We start from the raw sequence: 6000 nt of genomic DNA on the forward strand, positions 1-6000 counted from the left end.
TTGCCTCAGTTTGCCTCACGGTAAAGTCTGGCCTGTATAGGGAATAAGAGATGTTTTTCAAAAGTTTATTCTCTGCCCTTCCGAGGTTGGTTAACAAAGTCAGAAAGTGACTCTCTCTCTCTCTCTCTCTCTCTCTCTCACACACACACACACGCACACACGCAAGCACGCACGCACGCACACACCCTAAAGCAGTGGTGGGATCCAAAAATTTTAGTAACAGGTTCCCATGGTGGTGGGATTCAAACCAATAGCGTAGCACCAGTAGGATAGGCGGGGAGCCGCGGCGAAGTGGTGGAACGCAGTGGCCACAACCCAGCATTCCAGAAGCGAGGGGTATTCCTGGGAAGCGGGGCTGTAGCAGGGGCCGCAGCCTCTGCGCCCGGTCCTTGGAGTGGGAAACATTGCATGGCGCAGGCTGCCGCATGCCCGGTCTGCACCTCCTGCTGGAGCTGCTTCAAGTTCTGCGGCTACTGCTGGGAGAGTAACTAAGGCAAAAATCACATGGCAAAATCACCCATTAGTAACCCCTCGGCACACACAAATAATTAGTAACCTACTCTCGGGAACCTGCGAGAACCTGCTGGATCCCACCTGTGCCCTAAACTCAACAATTAAAAAAACCACACTAAAATGGCGTAAACGGATCAAAATAGGGGTACACTTCAACCTGGAAAAGAGTTGCGTTGAATGTAACCCATGAGTCGTTCATCGTTGTTAAAATGTCTCATAAAAGTGTTCACAGGGGAAAGAAAGCCAGCAAACACAGCCACCCCTCTCTTCCCTTCTCTGCCCTTGGGCTAATGTCAGAGCCACGGACCGGCCCAAAATGACCGGGCGTCGCAAGCATCCCAAAAATCCCGTGCCCAGAGCCAGTGGAATGCAAACGCAGAGCCATTTTCCGTCTGACTGGATCTGGCAGATCATCTTGACGGCTGGACTGTCACATCTAGCCGGGTTCACCTCATCTGGCGTGAGTCTCAGGGGTGGCGCTGCCTGCCAGGTGGCAGGAGGCAGTTGGAAATTCACGTGCTAAAATGCCTTTTTCACCTCTGACTGACAAAGCTCTCGCAGCTGAAAGTAAATGTGAGCAGTAGGGTTGCCAGTCTACAGGTGGCGGCTGGCGATATTACGACTGTTCTCTGAGCAACAGAGATCGGTTCGCTTGGAAAAAAAGGGCGGCTTTTAGAAGAATGACTCTGTGGCGCAGGTGTCAAACTCGCGGCCCTCCAGATGTTATAGACTACAGTTCCCATGTCCCTGGCATCATGCTGGCAGGATGGGAGGCTCTGAAGTCCAACATCTGGAGGGCAGCAGTTGGCCCTATGCTCTATAAAGGTAGACCCTAGGGAACTGCCTCCGCTCACCAAAGCCTTCCTTCCTTCCAAGCTCCAACCCAAATCTCCAGGAATTCCCACCCTGGAGCTGGCAACCCTACCAACGCGTCCCCAAAAGCATCTCCAATCAGGAGTGGATCCACTGGTTTGCATGCATCAGGGCCCAAGGCCAATCCGCAACCTCTCCAGTGAAAAAGATCTCTGGTGGTAGGGAAAACCCTCTCAGACTGAGATCCGGGATATCCGCCTTTTGGGTGAAAGGGTCCTGGGAATCTGGAGCTATTACAATGGAGGCTTGTATTGAACCGGTGATGGCAGACCTTTTTCCAGGCCAGTGCCCCAAATTGTGACCCCAAAACCACTTGTTTATATAAAGTGCCGACCATGACTATTTAACCTGAATACTGAGGGTTTTAGTTTTAAAAAAAATGGTTGGCTCTGATGCGTTTACTCAGGGTAAGCCGGTAGTGATCAGTGAAGCTCTGCTTTGGAAGCAGCCATGCAGCGGGTGAATCCGACCCTAGGAGGGATTACTCAGAAGCAAAGCCCATTGCCAGCAATGAGCTTGCTCCTGGGTAAAGTTAGCTTTGGGTCTTGCATGAAAATCAGTGGGGTTTAACAGCACTTAACAGGGTTACCTACACTGCTTCCCCAAAACTAGGTCTTAGGTTTAATGCTAATAATGTAGCCCAGTGGCCCAGGCCAGCCTAGATGTGTGGGGTGGGTGGGGTGACTCCAGTTGCGTTGACACAGGAGGGGCTGGTGCACCCTCACAGCACCAGTACCATGAGTTCACCACCACTGTATTAGACAGCTGAGTAGGTTTTGCAGCAGTGCAAGGAAAGTTATTTGAGGACTCGGGCAAAGGCTTTCTGAAGTTTCTTGGGACTATAAGTGAAATGCTTTCTTTTCAGGGCAATGCTTTTCGAGTGGATGATGGCAATTTATTGTTGAATGGGGCGGATCGCTCCCATTGTAAAAAGGCACTGCAGGAACGTGTTCTCAATAGTGCCATTTAGCTACTTACTGTAATAGGTGATAATCCATGAATGTATATGTAATAGAGGCTGTTCTGTGTATTTGAGAGTTTGCATGTTTGTACCACATTGCTGCACTATCACCAGAGGCGGGATCCAGCAGGTTCTCACCAGTTCCCGAGAGTGGGTTACTAATTATTTGTGTGTGCCGAGAGGGGGTTACTAATTGGGTCCGCTTTTCCGTTAGAAATCCCATTAGGTCCCAAAATCATCAAGTCCTGTTGTTTCCTATGTGGCTGGTTAGCGAAGGTCGAAAAACGGGATCATTCTCCCTGTTGGGCTGTTTTAAAAACATGTTTTAGAAATGTGGTCAAGTTCCTTGTTTAAGGAAAGGATCCTTCTTTTGATTTCTAGAAACCAAATTAAGTATTGGAAAGTATTAAGCATTTGACAGGCAGTCAATGAGAGGAGAAGTCGTTGTTTCTGTTGGCAGTAGACGATAGGACTTGCTATAATGAGTTTAAATTATGGACAGAAAGATACCAGCTGGAAATTAGGAACTTTTTTTTTACACTAAGAGTTTTTTACAGTAACTGAGAAATTGTGTCTCCATGATCATGCCACCCAGCCCCATTGGCTCACATACTGTTTAGATCCCTACCCGTGGGAACCTATTACTAACATTTTGGGATCCCACCACTGACTATCACATTATATTTACCTGCCTTTCATTTACTATATTGGCCATTGGAGAGTGTCTTGATTTGTTCTGTTTGGTAGTAGGTAGGAAAACAAACAATTTGGAAACCGGGATATCTGCTTCTTTTGGGTGAAGGGTATGGCTAGTCCTAGGAATCCTGAAACTTACATTGAACTGGCTAGGTAAGTTTGCGAAAGCAATTCTGGGGGCAAGTTTTGGCCCCCTTGGTACATGCATCCTCATGGTCTATTCTGGAATGGAGAGCATCAGGGTTTATTTTTTATTTATTTATTTATAATTACATTTGTATGCCGTATCCCTGAAGTCTGAAATTGAATAACAAAATAATATTCCAGAAACAATAATAACAATAAATAATCAATATATATATATATATATTTAAAACATGAAACTACAGCATTCTACTTGGCGTCCAGAATTTAAAACTATCAATAAAAACCCCTCCCAGAGAAGACGACTGGTAGTGATATCACCTTGTACTCCTCTGTGATCTTTCCCCTCACTTTTAAATTTGTTGTTCCTCAGCACTAGAAACTATTTAAGTTTGCTTATCTTGTTCATTAAGAGTCACGTAGGAAGAATAGTAATCATGAGTGGGTTATTCATTGTGTTCGATGTCTCTGTCCATCATACTTCTACCTCACTCATACTTCTCCAAGGAGCTAGAGGCAATTTACCTCCTTGTTTGCCGTCCATTTTATACTCGCAATAATTCAGTGAGGTGGGTTCAGCTGAGATGTGCTGACCCAAGGTCACCCACAAGCTTCGTGGATGAGTGGGTGTGTTGAACCCAGATCTTCCTAGCTTGAACCCTCGAATGTTTACACCCCCCTGGTTTGTAACAGTGCCTCTCTGGCCATGATTTGAAGTTCTCTTGCTCCCTCTGACTCATGTCACGTGCTGTGGGGCTGAAATCTAGGAGCCCTTTTGGCTAGGTGCCATGCCATTTCAGATCAGTGTCAACTGTGAAGAACTAGACTAACTATATTTCTCAAGAATGTGGTGTCAATGGGCTCATCTCTTCAAAAAAGGTTTCTACATTCTTCAGAATTCATAATCTTCCATGTACCAGGAGCCGTAATAGCTAAGCTTCTGGACCAGGGGTCTTCAAACTATGACCCTCCAGATGTTCATGAACTACAACTCCCATCAGCCCCTGCCAGCATGGCCAAGTGGTAGGGCTCATGGGAGTGTAGTCTATGAACATCTGGAGGACCATAGTTTGAAGACCCCTGTTCTGGACATTCCCAGCTGTCCACTCTTGGAGACAAAATATCTAGGTAGACTTTGGCTTGATCATGCAACATAATTCCTACAAACTTGAGGAAGAACTTTGAAGTTATTAGAACAGATGGATTTGGTAAAAATTTTGAGCAATACATAACTCGAGATGTCAAAACATTATTTTAGCTGCTTAATTGTCTCCCTTTGAATTGATTAACGGTATGAGCCAACACAACTGTTTTGAGATGCCAAGTAAATGTATATGATGTTTATTTTAAAATATTTGTATCCCATCCCCCAGTCAGGTGGGTTTTGGAACAGATAACAATCAAAATCAAATCATAATCAAACATCAACAAAACAAAAATGTGCATTAATAATAAAAATTAAAAATTAGCAACGTCGAAAAAATAATTACGTTATCAGCATAAAAGCTATTAAAAGTTAGAAGACCAGCAATTCATTGAAATAAAGCAAAGATTAAAAAACACATATCTACAAGTGGAAATAAAAATAAGATATAAACCAAGCATTAAAAGCCAAAAATCAGTTAACAGTCTCCTGGCAATATATAAATTAAAAATGGGGAGAGAAGGGGAAAATATCATTTGCCTAGGCAAATGAACACATTCAAGGGGCTTGCTGCAAGTCAGAAGACTGAGGGAAAAGGTAATAGTTCAGGAACCACGACACAAACTGATTCTTCACAGGCAACTTGGGGGCATTTAACCCATTTCGGTTGCCCGTGCCACCTTTTGCACGGCAGGTGCAGAAGCCAGCTGAGATCTCTGGGATTCTGGTGGTGGGAGGTGGCACGGTTCACACAGAAAACACTGCATTTCCTCGAGAACGTGCAGTTGAGAATCCCCCTATGTGAGAATCCCCCTGAGAATCCACCCCTTGAGAGTCCCCACTCACCCACTTACCGGCACAACATGGTGATCGCCTATTAGAAAATCCACACGAATGGTGGTTACCTGGGGAATTGAATGCTTCATTTAAAACCCGGGTTAAAGAAAAAAACCTCACCCACCAAATGCTTCTGACCCATTCTATTTGCCTGAATCCAAGTTAAATGAAAGTCGCTGTCGACTTTCATTTAACCTTGTTTCAGGCAAATAGAATGGGTCAAAAGCAGAGGTGGGATCCAGCAGGTTCTCACCAGTTCCCGAGAGTGGGTTACTAATTATTTGTGTGTGCCAAGAGGGGGTTACTAATTGGGTCTGCTTTTCCATTAGAAATCCCATTAGGTCCCAAAATCATCAAGTCCTGTTGTTTCCTATGTGGCTGGTTAGCGAAGGTAGAAAACGGGATAATTCTCCCTGTTGGGCTGTTTTAAAAACATGTTTTAGAAATGTGGTAAAGTTCCTTGTTTAAGGAAAGTTTCATTTTTTTTATTTCTAGACACAAAATTAAGTATTTGAAAGTATTAAGTATTTGATAGGCAGTCAATTAGAGGAGAAGTAGTTGTTTCGGTTGACAGTAGACTATAGGACTTGCTATAATGAGTTTAAATTATGGACAGAAAGATACCAGCTGGAAATTAGGAACTTTTTTTTACAGTAAGAGTTTTTTACAGTAACAGAGAAATTATTAATGCCGCCCCCAGAATGCCAGCACGCCCCAGTGCGTGCCCCACTGATCCCATTGGCTTCACGCCGCGGCGAATCCCACCACCATGGGAACCTGTTACTAAGATTTTTGGATCCCACCACTGGTCAGAAGCATTTGGGGGGCGAGT

Source organism: Sphaerodactylus townsendi, linkage group LG16 (genome assembly GCF_021028975.2).
Source record: "Sphaerodactylus townsendi isolate TG3544 linkage group LG16, MPM_Stown_v2.3, whole genome shotgun sequence".
In the NCBI taxonomy this organism is placed as follows: Eukaryota; Metazoa; Chordata; class Lepidosauria; order Squamata; family Sphaerodactylidae; genus Sphaerodactylus; species Sphaerodactylus townsendi.